Source organism: Amblyomma maculatum, chromosome 8, assembly GCF_055883805.1.
Source record: "Amblyomma maculatum isolate TAMU_Amacu chromosome 8, ASM5588380v1, whole genome shotgun sequence".
Classification (NCBI taxonomy): domain Eukaryota; kingdom Metazoa; phylum Arthropoda; class Arachnida; order Ixodida; family Ixodidae; genus Amblyomma; species Amblyomma maculatum.
Genome location: NC_139351.1, coordinates 28,135,979 through 28,151,692, shown reverse-complemented (window position 1 = coordinate 28,151,692; position 15,714 = coordinate 28,135,979). Strand labels below are relative to the sequence as shown.

The 15,714-nt window shown below is 46.9% G+C and overlaps 1 pseudogene; it reads right to left on the bottom strand.

The window, feature by feature from the left end:
* LOC146180814 (uncharacterized) overlaps positions 1 to 15,498 on the bottom strand; it is a 126,718-nt pseudogene extending 111,220 nt beyond the window's left edge.
* Positions 15,499 to 15,714: the final 216 nt, after the last annotated feature.

Sequence of the window (15,714 nt, the reverse complement as noted above, 5' to 3'; positions counted from 1 at the left end):
AGGGTCACCTAGTGGTACAGCGTCTGAAGTGGCCCATTCCTTTGTACACCAGATCATACTGCGGCACGGTGCTCCGACCTGTATTATTACTGACAGAGGGACTGCCTTTACTTCACAAATGATGGCCGACGTTTTTCATCTCATGTGGGACGATAAATTATTCATGCAGAAGTCTGGTGTATGTATAGGTGCTAAAGTAGCCCCCGTTCTCAGCAATATTTATCTTAGTTATGTGGACCGAAAAATAGAGAGCGACCTAATAGGAAAGATCATTCGTATATTCCGATACGTAGATGATTTCCTTGTTTTAGTTAGATCCTTGGATGCTGTAAGTGCGCCTCAGATCCTTGACATTTTTGCTCGGAATGGTACAGGACTGAAGTTCACCTTTGAGGTTCCTCAGAAAAATGTATTGCAATTTTTAGATTTAAAGTTGACTTTTAATATGAATCATGTTTGTTGGCAGTACTCTCCTAGGAGTGTAAAGCCTCTTTTAAACTACAAGTCATGCCACTCCAAACTTGTTAAATCTGGAATAGTAACAGCTTGTTTTAGGACGGCTGTCAATAAGTCTTGTGCACATCAAATGTTTAATAGCCTTGAAATCCAAGGTAATAGATGCAGGGAGGCTGGTTATCCAGACTCAGTGCTTGTAGCTAGTGCTGATAAGGTTCTGCGTTCTCTGAAGTGTTCCGGACAGATAGACAGAAAAAATGAAAGAAATAAAATTGCAGTTGTGCCTTATATACATGCATTGTCAATCGGTTTAAAAAAGTAGGCGCAAAATATGGCGTACAGGTGTAGTTTTCAGCCCCTAATAAGATTGGCAAGGTAGGTGCAGCAGTTCAAAGAAAGCTGGGGGGCACAAGAAGTAAGAACAGATGCCAGGTTAATCACGCCAAGAGTTTCAGTAGTTGTAGGATGGGTGTAGTATATCAAATACCATTGTCCTGTGGCCGTACGTATATAGGGCAGACAGGCCGTTGCATCAACATAAGGCTGATGGAGCATGCGCAGTCCTTAAAAAAGAATGAAACAAACTTATCAAAACATTGTAACGCGTGTGAATGTGTACCTTTCTTTGTTGATACTATTATTTTGTTTCTTCATAAAGACCAGACTACTCGAGAAATCGCCGAGGCTTTCCATATTAACCGGAAGCAAAATGTTTGTGTTAGTAAAACGTCCGTCGCATTGATAGAAAAAGAGATGACCATGCTGCACAATCGTTAGTGCGTCGGCAGTTTTCACCACGTGCGTGTGATGGGGGGAGTTTTACATGTGCTGATATATATTTTTATAAATTTTGACTATGCGCACGTGGGTACAACAAGTGTGTGTACATATATATGCTCTTCCGTTCTTCGATTAAATCAGTTGTCAGTTCTGCGCCGTCGTTGTCCACTTCTCTTTGTCTCGTCTTTTTGCGCACGTATATTACTGTCCGTCATGGTTCATCACGAGCTAGCCCCCGTCGCCAACACCGTGACAATATATAGTGTTCGGTGGAGGCGATGTTGATGGTGTAGATTAGGGAATGTGAACGTCCGCATTCAGCACAGTGTTCAGCGAGGATGTTTGTAGGGGAGGTTGTAGATAAATCGATTGAGTCGCAAGGTCTCAAGCACGAATAGTATTAGGTCTAAACGGGGTACCTGTCTGAGCTGTGAGTCCCTAATCGGTTGGTGTAATCACGAGCTAGAGTGTCAGCCTTGAAGTTGCCTTGCAAACGCGCTATAGACCGAAGACCCAAGTGATCACATGGTGTTGGTGCTCGGTGGAGTTTAGCAACTCGGCCGCTAACGCAGGCCTGAATTACAGGCTGCGTTACTATATGTGGCGTGGGCGTAGTCGGGAGCCACAGGGAGGTTGCCTGTATGAACCAGTGTACATGAATCCTGGGGATCACCATTATGATAGGGAATGAATTTGCTGGCGGTAGTAATGAAGAGGCCTTACGTTGAGATGTAAGTTCAGCTTCCTGCATCTCTTTGGAGTGGCTGTGGATGTCAAGGGCGACGAGGCGTCCCATAGCGATACAAATAGAGAGGCTCACAGCAGTCTTATAAATGGTGTATATACTTTTCACTTTGTTTAGCCCCTTCATGAGTGAAGTGCTGGTAGGGCAGACCACATCTGACGCGGCGTATAGCAAGCGCTATGACCAGAAGGAAACTGTCCTCCTGAGGCGTGCATTTCGATGACCAGCAACCGACCTTTCTTTTAAGTCGCTGTCGAGGACGATGGTTAGAGGTGTAGTAATGTTATGTGTAGGATATCCGTCTTGGTGGTGCCAGAGGCCAAGGACGCATATTAGTGGGCGTTCCGAAATAGGGCGGTAATGACTTCGGAGGTAAGTAGTTCCAGTTATAGAGCCGGATGACTTCCGATTTTGTATGCCACTTCACATTGCATATGCCACTTCAGGTGACAGGTGACTGCCCCTCCTGCTTGGACCAGCCTAGTGGCTCGCAGTACATGTAAATAAAACTAAAAAGGCAAATGCCACGAACGTGTACAGCTGATTTCAGAACAGTCTCGTCAACTACGGAGCTATGGACAGTCGAGATGGTAGCACCATCAGCGTAAAGGGCGTAGAAATGTCAGGGAGTGTAAAAAGTTTGGGGCCCCAGCGTGACCATGCCGATGTTGAATAGGAGTGATGACAGGGTCTTTTTCTGTTGGAGGTGGTGACACGGCATTAACGAGTGGAGCTGGTGCTGTAGGTTGCGGTGCGGCTCGGTGAGAAAGCGGTGATGTAATAAATGATGTGCGTCCCATATTCCAGTGAGTACAGTTTCTCTAGTGTGGCGTCATTGAAGACGTTGTCGAAAGCGCCTTTAACGTTCAGAACGAGGAGGAGACGTTCCCTGCTGGATGAATGTCTTCAAGGACTGATGAGGGGCGGCAATACGGGCTAGTTGATTTATTATGAGCCACGAATTAAGTGCAAACAGAACAAAGATGAATGAGGAAAGGCGAGCACACGCGCTAACTACTGCAAACTGAGAAGAGGTTCATTTTCATAAGCCGATAAAAACCGGTAGAAAACACAAGATACCACTTGCTGTCTAGAACAAAACCAGTATCCGATAAACCAGTTACGGCGATTAAAGTGCAAAGACAAAGATACGGCGATTTAGGATTAAGGCCTAGCAAAATTCATATACAGCATCTTTCTCAAGGAGGTCGATTGAAGGCGTGCTAACCCAGGTCTGTCCCCTCATATGAATGGCGAAAGGTTCCTGAATTTATATGTCTGTTGTTTCTTGATATCGTCGCAAAACGGGTGGAGCTTCGTTAACGCTACACTCGTATTTCCCTCAAGGACGTTTCAGGACAAAAGCACCTCGGGGAGAAAGGGCTGCCCGAAAATCGAGCAGGTAAGTAAGAATGGCTGGTGTTCTTCGATGAAGTTCTGGAGATGCGTATGCAAGTCCCTTTCATCCAGTTTCTCCAGACAAGAGGTAGGCGAGACACGTCTGAGAGCCGTGATGGAGGCGAGAGTTTTGCGTGTTAGAATAGGAATGACCTCAACATGTTTCCACTGATCTCGAAGGTGGCAAAGTATTCCCGGTTTGACGTTGATATAGGTAGTTATTGCTCGGAGGGCTTCAGTGCAGAGGTTGCGGATGATAGCGCTAGTAATTTTTTTCGCTCCTGAACTACTGTGACTCTCCACTTTTTAGACTTTTATTGAGGATGCTTGGCTTATCTGCTCTTTTACTTTTGCTTATCCAGGTGGGTTTTCAACTTCTGGGCAGGAGGTGCCTGTTCGTGCCTTTGAATCGACGTGCCTGCTGCTGTTTTCCGAGGCAACGGTTTCTTTTTCTACGTGTTGTTCAGCTTGGAATTTCTGCACCCTCCAGCTTTCCCCTGCAACTGCCGCCCTGGCTGCGATGCTGTGCCCTGATTGATGTCATCCACACCGTGCAAGTGCTGTCGCGTTTCCTGGGCCGAAATTACAGCTGGACACACGGGCGGCAGCGGCGGTGGCGAAAGGATGCTTGGATTATCTGCTCTTTTACTTTTGCTTATCCAGGTTGGTAAAATTTACTTACTCGTTGCTTAACGCTCCGGTACTGCTACCGCCGTTGCCACCGCGTTCCGTGCTTTGCTCAGTGGTATGTGCTCTATATACCTTTTTTGTACTGTGTGATACCCCGAGCGTCTGGTCCACGAGTCATTGCAGACACTTGTCAGTCCTGCAATGAGCCCCTGCCAGATAACGGCCAAATCCTGATGTGCTGAGAATGTGAGTCTTCCTATCATATTGGTAGTTGTTCTGGCTCTTCGGAGTCAACATTTAATGCCAAAGGCGAGAGCGGGCGCAGGGCATGGCGATGCGTGGCATGCCGTCCATCAAAAGCCAAAGGTTGGGACACAGGGAACATGAACTTTGAGCTGACTGTTCGCCTGGCAGATATAACTTGAAGGCTTGATGCTCTAGCAGGATTGCCTGCTCAAGTTGGGGAAATTAAGGACGCAATCGATTTATTGTCCCAGAAGTATGACGACATCCTGAACCGACAAGTTAAACAAGAAAAAGACATTAACCTGAACAGACGTGTAGACAAACTAGAGGCGGTATGTAGGTACTTCAAGTGACGTTCACCAACTGAAAGCGACTGTCAATGATTTGGAATTTCGTAGCAGAAAGTTAAACATCGAAGTTCATGGCATCCGAGCTACGCCAAATGGGGACTGTAAGTTGAATGCTGTGGCTAAGACTGTTAACCTGCCAGAGCTAACGGCGAATGACATTGACGCTATTTACAAGCTTCTGTTCAGGCCAAAAAAAAAAAAAAACGCCTGGAATTCTTGTTCGGTTTGCCCAGCAGTCAACCCGAGATAAAAACCCTCAGAAATGGTTCATCTGGAGTCGCCATCACTGAAAACATGACGCATCAAAACAGAGAACTGCTCCGTCGCGCTAAGGAATTGGCAGAGGACAACGACTATCGATTTTCATGCCATTGCAATGGCAGGATTCTATACTCGGGGACAACTTTCTGTGGCAATGGAGCCATAGCTACGGGGGCGGGGCTTTCATAACTGTGTTACTACGCCATGTAGTTCCAAGTATGTGACCTTGGCTGCGGTCTCGGCACCGCGCACAACGCCCATTGCTGACAATAAATGTTTTCCAATACTCTGTCAAAAACAGAAAAACAGACGCTCGTTACGAATGCGCGCCTTTCAAAAACAGACGCGCGTTACGAACGCGCACAGCAATGACCGGTGTAAAGCGGCAGACGCATCCCATCTGGCCCCGCGTACGCTGCTTGCGATTTGCGAGATTGTCGACAGGCCGCGCAGCCTTCGACATGAACGCTGCGTATTACACTCCCGCTGTAGTTGCTAGTACTGTAGCATAAGCCTGATACAATAATAAGGTTAATAGTTCCGTAATGGTATAACGTTCCTGAACATCACTTGCGAAATTTCTGCAGGCACTATATTCTTGTGCGGAGCGAGCTGGTGCGTTTCGGCTCCGTAGCTTCCACCACATTGCCACAGAAAGTTGTCCCCGAGTATAGTTAGGAAAAATGAGGGCGATAGCGCAGTTGTCATTCGTTGCGTGGCTGACCTTGATAAGCTGTGACATGGCTCTACCTGAAAAAGCATTCCGTTTGTATATTTGTTTTTGCTCCGATCATGCTGGATTCTTCGACTGCGCAGGTAGACGTGGTAAACCTTAAATACGTTTGCGTTACTAGTTTTCAGAAGTGCCTTAGTTGTGTTCATTTTAAATTGAGATCCGGTAGAAATAAGCAGGATGCACTTTACTATTTTTTCGGCGAAGCGCAAATACGCTTTAACGTCATGATGTTTTCAGAAACATGGTTTGCCTCGGAAGAGGATGTGTTCACATTTCCGACTTATAAATCTTATTACATGAACCGCACAGGCAAAAGGGGTGCTGGCGTAGCAATGCTAATCTCTAACTCAATAGATTCTGAATTAATCTCAGAATTGAGCTGTATTACTCCTTTTTTACGAAACGCTTGCCATTAGGTGTGGTACTTCTGTTTTTTTTTTTTTTGTGTGTTTGTTATCGCCCCCCCTTCAAATGACGTTCGTCTGTTTTTGTCATTTTTAGACTCTTTCTTGGAATTTGTCAGTGAAAGAAAATATACATAAATTCTGGGTGGTGATCTAAACATTGACATGTCACAGAATAGCAGGGTTAAATTAGAACTAGAATCATTATTAAGCTCTCACTCCCGTCAAAACTTTATAACGTCTCCTACGCAAATAACTGCACAATCAACAACACTTTTAGATCTGTTTGTCACCAATATTGACACTTCCCTTGTTATATCCGGCACTTTGATTTACGATATCGGCGACCACTTGCCTATATTTATGTTTGTCAGTCAAGTAATTAACACGCCTACACGTATGCGCTCAGAATTTTCATACAGACGCATTGCTCCTGATACGCGCTCCGCTTTTAGAGGATGCTTAAGTAGAGAAAACTGGAACGATGTATTCGCAGTGAGTGATCCTAATATAGCGTACGAGATATTTATGAACAAGTTCTTTAAGGTATACCTTGCGTGTTTTCCTATCAAGACGTTTAAAATTTGTAAGAAAAGTAGGAAGCCTTGGGTGGATAAAGAGTGTCTTAAGCTTATTAAAAAACGGGCCAGTTCAAATCATTTATAGAGAGTAAGTCCCTTGAAGCCCTGAAAGTGTTCAAGAAGTACAGGAATTCAGTCACAAAACCCCTTCGTAATTACATAACATGGGATGATCATGTAAACTATATTGTTGTTAAGCTATCTAGGACAGCTGGCATTATGCGCCGTTACTGCTACAATTTTCCTATACCTGGTAACGTGCTCATATATAATTCTTTATTTTCCTCTTTATTAAATTATGCGTTTTCTGTATGGGCAACAACAACGGTCGGAAATATTAGAAAATTCACTGTTTTGCAGAAAAGGGCTTTACGCCTCACCTGTAAAGTTCCATATCGCTCCCACACAGCAGGCCTATTCAAGAAGTACCACATTATACAAATAACATCGATGAACGATCACAGACTATGCCGCTTATATAAACTCAGTTTAATAAAAAATAATGATGCCATCACTACCCTAGCACGGCTAGAGAAAAACATATTTGCTTATGATGTGCGCCATCCTGAGGTGTGGTATGTTCCAAATTGTAGAACCAATTATGGAAATCAAATGTTAAAATTTAAATTGTCTACACTTCTGAATCACATGATAAAGGATGCTAACATTGACATATCAGATATATCACCAAAAGAGCTGCATTTATTGTTTGTATAATGTTGTCATATGATTTTCTTGTTCTTGCCTGTTTTATACTTACTTTTTTTTTAACGATGTTGTCATATCCGACTGTGTTCTCTTGCCGCACGCTTCTGTTCTACCCCGTGTGCTAGGGAGTCAGGGCTTTTCAGGCTGTTCACACAGCTTTTTTCTCTCCTCCTCGTAGCATCTTTTTGTTGTGGAATAAAATTTCAAATTTCAAATTACTGACGTTTGGACGAAAACAGGTCTTTGTCAAGGCTACGGTCACACTGATTCTGAACATATTGTTACGAAGAAGACCGGTAGTGGCGCGAGAGGAGCCCTCGCGTTAGGCCAGACATTAAATCATCGTTCATCCTGTCGCCATGTTGTGCCGTCTCTTTGCTTGTCAGCACGTAATATTTTGGTTGGCGGTGCGGCGTACGTCATCCCCATCCTCGGCTTGACGCATCGACGCCATCTGTAAGCCGGGACCACCGACCGAGAGTCCTGGGACATCGCCGAGCAGCTTCGCCCCAGCCCTTCCTGTCCAGACCCGACCAATTGCCACCGCCCTGCCCCCAGCACGAATCTGAAGACGAGGAGAACAGACAGACCAACCAGACCCAAGGCGAAGGACCCGTAAGACCCGAAGGACCCAATGGAACCGGACATGTACACGCAACCCCCGCCCAGCCGCTCGTCGCGACCTCGAGCCATAGGTCTCATGGACTCTGGTGACGGATGGTTGAACAGCTCCAGGGGAGGCGGATCGCCCAAGCATCATCGTGTTCGTCGTCATCGTGGTGGCAAGAGCATCATTCTCTTCAACCTTTTCTTGAACATCTACACCATCATGTCATCATCGACGTCAACAAAATGATCCGGACGATCGCTCGGTGGCCCCGGGAAGTTTTGCGAAAAAGATGGGCAGTGGCGCGAGAGGAGCCCTCGCGCTAGGCCACACATTAAATCATCGTTCATCCTGTCGCCACGTTGTGCCGTCTCTCTGCTTGTCACCACGTAACAATATGTTTAAAGACTGCAGCTAAAACAGACACAAAACAGGAACGAGAGAGAGAACAGATGTTCTTAACAGGAAAAAAAGGAGTGTCCGACAGTAAGGTGACGCGGGGGCAGGGGAGAGTCCCACGAAAGAGAGACGAGAAAAAAAGAAAGAAACGCAAACACATGAAAAATGGGTTATGAGGTGAGTAGGAGGCCAAAGCGGCGATTCTGATAAAATGAAGTAGACAGTGACTGACATACAAAAAAGAATTTAGACGTATTGGCAGGCTCTCCAAGCGAAGTAGATGTAAATATAACAGAGCCACGAAATATGAGACGTTGTCAGGAACGTGAGGTAGCGGTGGGAGTTCGAGGGTTGATTGTCCGCTTTTCTGTGCAAATTCAGCAAATAAATAAAGGAGATACTTAGGATGCATGTATGAATGGGGAGCTCGAGCGCGCAGCGATGCCTGATTCGAAAACACCGCTGTTCTAGGTCACGTGGTATAGCGAGGTGTTTAGATCATACAACTTGAGGCACATATAAGCCAGTTCGAATCGCTATCACTAGCTAGACCAGCAGATGCATGCTAATTAGGCAGCGAAAATGATATGAAAATGAAAACCCACGTCACTTGTGGCCCGGCGTCGATGCTCTGCTACCTTCGTACCGGAGACGTAGGTCTGGTAGTAGTACTGATCGGTAGCGTGGGGGCCCATGTGTCTGGTTCCAAGGCCCTCATACCGCAGATGAGAAACGCCGTAGCCCACGGAACCGGAGCAAAATGTGGTGGGGACTACGCCTGGACGGGGAGACGCCAGGAACCATGGAGGTCCGCCGATCGTCGCACACCGATGTGGCAGGCTGGAACGTTCGGTCTCGAGGTAGTTGTTGTTGCGACTGTCGGAACAAGGAACAGAAAATGCACAACCAAAATCCACCACTTGCTGTGGTATTGCTGTGTACTGACACCGACAAGAACCAGACACATGACAGCAGCAGGTCCTTCAACTCGGAATCCTACTACATATATTGCCTGAACGCAGCGACCATATCATCGCTAACTTCTGGACTTCATAAAACCGGCACACCTCTTTCCATTAATTTAATAATTTCATCATCTTTCATTTACATAACCATCTGATGCCCTGAGGATATAAGTATCAGTAGTAAGGTTGAAAGTTGGGCGAGTTGAATCTGGTTCATTTTGAAGGTAGCGCGAAAAACGAGGACCAAGAGTGTGTCCTTCGTGTTTTGTCCTTCTACTCTTGGTCCTCGTTTTTCGCGCTACCTTCAAAATGATATAAGTATCATTTATAACACAAAGAAAATGCACGAGCCTGGCAGTTTGTATAGCTGTGCTATCACTGCAGCTCGTGCGGACAAAATAATTGAAGGAGAAAAGAAAAAAAGAAACAGAAAAAAGGCGGTGTACGCCTCAACAGCCGTAGTGCGAGGAGTTCTGCCCGAGGCCATGTCACCTGCTCCTCTTTTATAAGCGCTGTCTTCTTCTTTCTCCTATTCGCGCAAATTGCATCGTTGTCTTCTACTTCTATGTAAAGCCGTAAATGCTGCTGCTCCATCATTTTTTTCTGGTGCCCCGTCGTCTTCTTCTATGCCGCTTTTGCCCCCTTCTTGAGCATGAAAAGAAAAAAAAAAGCTGAGATCAATTTCATTTGGAATGATGTGGTTTCATGCGTAAAACATGGATGGTGTCATATTGGTGCTGGCGTCGCTTCGATGGCTGGCCCCCATCTGGAGACGCCTTATAGGTTGCGTTGCTTAAACGTCCAACTATGTAAAGTATCAGACCATTTACATCCCGTTATGATATCTTCAAATACTCATTTTTCCGTTGGTCATCCAAGAATGAAATAGGTTGCCATGAGACTGTATCAATGTGGGCACGTCTTAACTTTTTGTTAATAAGCTTGAGAGTCTGTTCGATCAACGAAGCCCTTAAAATAATTACTAAACATGTTATTATTTGTTTGTTGGAATTTTTAGCAGTATTCTATTGCCGGATGTATTGCCAACATTTATTAATTGTTAGTTATTGTGACTGTGAATTTTAAGTCGCTCCGGCCCTGCCTGCTAGAACGAAACTGTTCAGCCCACTCCTGATGAACCTGGAAATCATGCTTACGGTAATGTCAAATAAATAAATAAAAGTATCGCCGCAAAAATTTTGCAGAGTCCACAGCGACGAATTGGTGTTCGGACCCACACTTTGTCTCCAGGTTGGCAAACAACACGTCTGAGAGAAGGATAGCGTCGGGCATAATGCTCCTGTTGATTGCTGATCCCCACTCGCGCTAGTTGTCGAGCTCCTACTGCGCGTTAGGCGAATTGTTTGGCATCCTGATCGACATTGCCGTCTTCGGCAATGGCAGCAGCATAGCATCCAGCATAATTGTCACTGGTCGCCCGTGAACGAGGCTGAACGGTATCATGCGAGTGGTGTCTTGTGCCGTCTTGTAGGCGACTGTCACACAGGGAAGAATTTCGCCTCAGGTCTTGCGATTACCTTGCCATACATGCAAAGCTTGTCAGTGAGGGTTTTACTAAAGCGTTCCGTTCAACCATTCGTTTGAGGGTGTTAAGCCGTCGTGTTACGTTGATTGGTGCCGCTGTGTCGGAGAGCGATCTATCAGAGTTCAGTTGTACACGCAGTTCCTATATCGATTATGATGAGTGTCGGAGCGCCATGCATGTGGACAATGTTGTCAACGAAGAAACGAGCTGCTTCGGCAGCTGTGCCCTGTGCCCGTGTTTTTGTCTCAGCGTAGAGGTTGGTGTAATCGGTGGCGACAATCACCCATTTATTATAGGCTGTAGACGTCGAAAATGGCACTAGGAGGTCTACTCCAATTTGCTTAAAAAGTGTTTCTGGTTTTACAGGTGCTGATTTACGGCTCTGGCAGTCTACGCACGTGTGATAATAACGCCCCACTGTCTCCGGAAGTTTCGGCCTCGGAAATCAGTAGTATTCCCCTAATACTCTACGGTCATTTTACCTAATTTAGCCGCAGTTGGATATTTGTCTGAAGCGCAAATGAATATTACAATATCCAATTTGTTGGCGTGATTCGCAGAGACCTGTGCGGGAAACCTTGGGTTCGTGACGTCCCTGGATGCAAGGACGTCTACAGGTTATCTGCGTTTTTTGCGCAGGAAAAACTTTGTTTGCTTTTGTTCATTTCAGACAAATAGTGAATCTAGCAGTGACTTACAGTCGCCACTTTCACTGATAATCCACGCGCATACGATAGGTACTGCGCCCGTATCCGGGGCGTGACAGGGTGGTTTGTCGTGACGCCACAAGTTGGTCGGAACCTACTTTCGGTTCTCTTTTCTTGGCTTTTGCTCTCTTAAAGTACCTTTACTTGATATTGTTACGGACGACATCAAGGAAGAAGAAGCGGGCAGTGGCGCGGACAGGAGCGCTCGCGCTAGGCCCGGCAACATTTTCATTAAACGTCATCTCACTGTCATCGACCATCTCTCTGTCCTGTGTTCTGTTTTCATCGGCTTGCCGTATCGTAACATTTGGCTGGAGGTACTGGGTACTTCATCATCCCCCCCCCCCCCCCCCCCATCCTGATCCGGAGCATCAGCGCCCTGCGACTTCTTGCGCCATCGGCGAAAGGTTAGGAGGCACTGCATGGCTGTTCCCCAGCCTGCCGGACCCAGCAAGACCTTGCCGTTCCTCCGGCCCGTCCCCCCCCGCCCCGACCACAAGACACGACGAAGGAGGACTGACCCGAGACGCCACACATGACCACAAGACACAAGGAGAGACCCGAATGACCTAATGTGACCCCACTGACCTGATGTGCCGACCAAGGACCCTACGACCCAAGACACCGCTACACTTCAAGACATTCTCTCCTGCCTATGCCACGCGGTGCGTGCCTTGGCCTCCGCCATCGAGTCGTGGCAACGTGTGGCCCGAGAGTGTCCTGCCAAGGTTCATCACGAATCATCGTGCCGGCAAGCCATTCTATTCTTCCTTCTTCCTCTTCTTTTTCAAGCATCTAGACACACCCATCATCATGCCATGGAATCATCAACATCGTGCATTTCCTCGTCCACGATCGGGACGATCGCTCGGTGGCCCTGGGTCATGTTACGGACGACATCAAGGGAGAAGAAGCGGGCAGTGGCGCGGACAGGAGCGCTCGCGCTAGGCCCGGCAACATTTTCATAAACGTCATCTCACTGTCATCGACCATCTCTCTGTCCTGTGTTCTCCTGTTTTCATCGGCTTGCCGTATCGTAACAATATCTCGAAAAACGTTTATTTCACCAGAAAGGGGGAACTGTAAGTAACGTGATGCGATTATAAACTTTGTCGAAAGGCTCCAGAAGTACCGCAATTCCCTTTAACAGCTTCAGAGACGGTGAACAATAAGACAAGTTAGCAGGGTTTGCATGGGATAACACTGTGAAATAAAAAGCATAACCCAAGGTTAATGTGGACATAGGGTTAAGGGGAAATCCAGCAATACAAAACGCTATGCAATAATTCTGTCGAGGAAAACAAATGTTAGAATCAGACCAGCAATGCAAAATGGAAAGATGAAAGCAGAAAGCGCGATTGAAGGAAAGAAGAAAGAAAGAGGGAAGATGAACTGACAACAAAAGCAAAAAAAAAGCACAGAAAGAGAGACCGAAAGAAAGATTAGAAGGAAGGTGCCGCATTGTAGTAAACCAAAAACAACATCAACGCTGGCAACAGGGCCCGCTCGTCCGGCACTGCCGTCACTGGGAAGAACGCCGCGCTTCTTTTGGATGCGCGCCGGTGACCGCTGTCGCCGTGTGGTTCTCGATTTCACGACTCGCCGACTCTGGGCGTGGCGGACGGGCGCGCCAACTCTCGCTGCGCCGACCTCTCTGCGTGGCGCTGTCGCGGCTACAGTCTCGATCCCCGACAAGACGCGCAACTGACCTCTCTCCTATCCATCCCTCTTTTTTTCGCGTTTCCGGTCTTCCTTTGTGAAACTGTCAGCGCGTTCCTGCTGCTCGACACCATGTACTAAATGAGGCCTGAGATGCAGCACGTTAGGTTAACTAACTTGAGCTGCAAAAGAGCGATTCTAGACTGCTGAATTACAAAAAGGAACTTAAAGAACAAGTGAGCACTGCTGCACTTTGTCTAGGAATGTATAGGCTGGATTGTATTAGCTACGCAGTGTGTGTCGTTTGTGTGCATTGCCCACGCAGTGGTTATGGTCACGTTGTGGCAGCCATGTTTTTTGTTGCAACACGTATTGTCTGCGCAGGGGCATATAGCACGAAGGAGGGAAACGATATGGGCCTGTCGGTCCGTACTGCTCGGAAGCTTTCTTTGTTTTTCCCTCTCTTCTTCTCTTTTCCATCTGCCAACTGAAGCTTTAGACAAAGAGACGGAGAGTATTTTGGTACGTGGGCCCCAGCTATAATGCATTAAAAGATCAAAGGGGCAAATGGCTCTGTCCTCTTCTAGGTTACCTCACCCCCTCACCCCCTCTCCCCTTGCCCTTACGGGTTAATAAACAAAATAAGCATGCTTTTGCATACTTCGCCATAAGAGCAGATACAGAGCACTTCAAAACGTTTAGGGTGATCTCTTTTAAACGTTTAAAAGCTTGAACTAAAAAAAAGAAACCCAGCGCATACGTCTGTGCTATCTGTGGAGTTCGGTTTTACAGGAAGGCGAACGCGATCGCTTGAGCTTGGGGATTAGACAATTGACTAAAATGAAATGACCAAATTTTTATAATTGATACTTAGTGACAAGAATATATTGCAAACTGAAAGCTGCTAAAATCGCAGAACAGTCCCTTTTATAGATTTTCTTAATCGGTAATGCGATTCGAGGTATAGAAAGCCAAAAACATGTATTTGAGAGGTCGCGGAATTGACTTCCAGAATATTGTCCACTCGGACAGAGGCATAAGAGGTCTATATCGCAGGTCCTATGCATAAGATGGACACACCGTTTGTGCATTCTGGCCTTGTCGGCCTAGCGACTGAAATAACACCAGCATGCCCATGACATGACGTGCATTAATAACATTGTGTGCAGAGTTGTGTGACAGGATCTGTCAACTCCGGCTTCTTCTATTAGATATGGGAGTGAGAGATAGGAACTGAACATTCCGGCAGGCCTGGGATCCGTAGTCAGGCACGCTACTCCCAGGCAATGACAGCATGTTCGCAAGCCTTGGTTAAAGCGGGCCTTTATATGTCAGTTTTGGGTGATCGTATATATAATCTGATATATAATATATAATCGTATATATAATATATAAGCTGAACTGACGTTTCGACAAGGGCACTTGTTTTCGTCTTCATTCTTTTAACGCGATACTAATGGAGACCTTGTTCTCTAGAAAGTCTGTCCTCGGATTTGAGCGCAAAACATCGTGGGAATGACAGACAGGTGAAAGTTGGCAGGAGACATGGGTGGCCGCTGATAGGTCGTGGAATTGCGCAACGTCACGCGATGACGTTGTGGGAGAGGAGTGCCGGCATAAGCGGAACAATCCCACGATGGGAGGGGGAGGGGAATGTTTTCGCGTGTAGGAGGGCGGATCTTGGAGGCCGAGTGGTGGGCGTGTGTGGGTGTGTGGATTTCGGAGGCCGTGTGGGCAGTTGCCGGGAAACGAACGAGATGGCGCGGATGCATGAGATGGGTGGGAAGAAGAGACTTGGGAAGGACTGTGCGGCAAGAAGCTAGTCGGGAAGAGGTGTTGGGAGCACAACGGTGAGTCTTTGGTCAAACGTGCCAAGTGGGGGCTCGTCCGGAATGAACATAGATATGAACGGGGAGTCTGTGAATGTTCCTGAATAGCTGTTGCATCATCTACTGGGGCCAACCAACGTCTCCGCCATGCAGCGCGAGCAAGTAGCGGCGCCGGTACGACGAAGTCTAATCGCGGCGGAGGCTGCGCCAGCAGGTTCAGTGACGGCGGCGACAACGATAGTGTGCAAACTGGCGGTCGGCTGCGTTCCGCGTTCCTGCGGAGGTTAGCTTTTAAAATACACGGGGTTAAATGACACTCAGTCTCCTTATGAGTATTTGGACTGACTGGAGACATTTTGCCGGGTCGCCGGTGTCGCCGCTGACAAAAGACTTACGCACATCGTGCCCGCTGCGCTGGAGGGCAGCGCGAAGTTGTGGTGGCACTTCGTGAAACCGTTCGCGTCTTGGGAGGCATTTACGGCGGCCTTCATTGCGGAATTTTGTTCCACTGACGCGAAGCGCCACTTGAAGCAGGAACTTGAGCTCCGCACGGAACACCCCGAAGAAAATTTAAAAGAATTTATATACACGATTGCGGCCTATTACGACCGGATTTACAGAGTCCAAAAAGGTCTTTATAAAACTTGAAGATGGGCTAGATAGTGCATTGCAACTTGACTAATGATAAAGGGCACATGAAGACACAC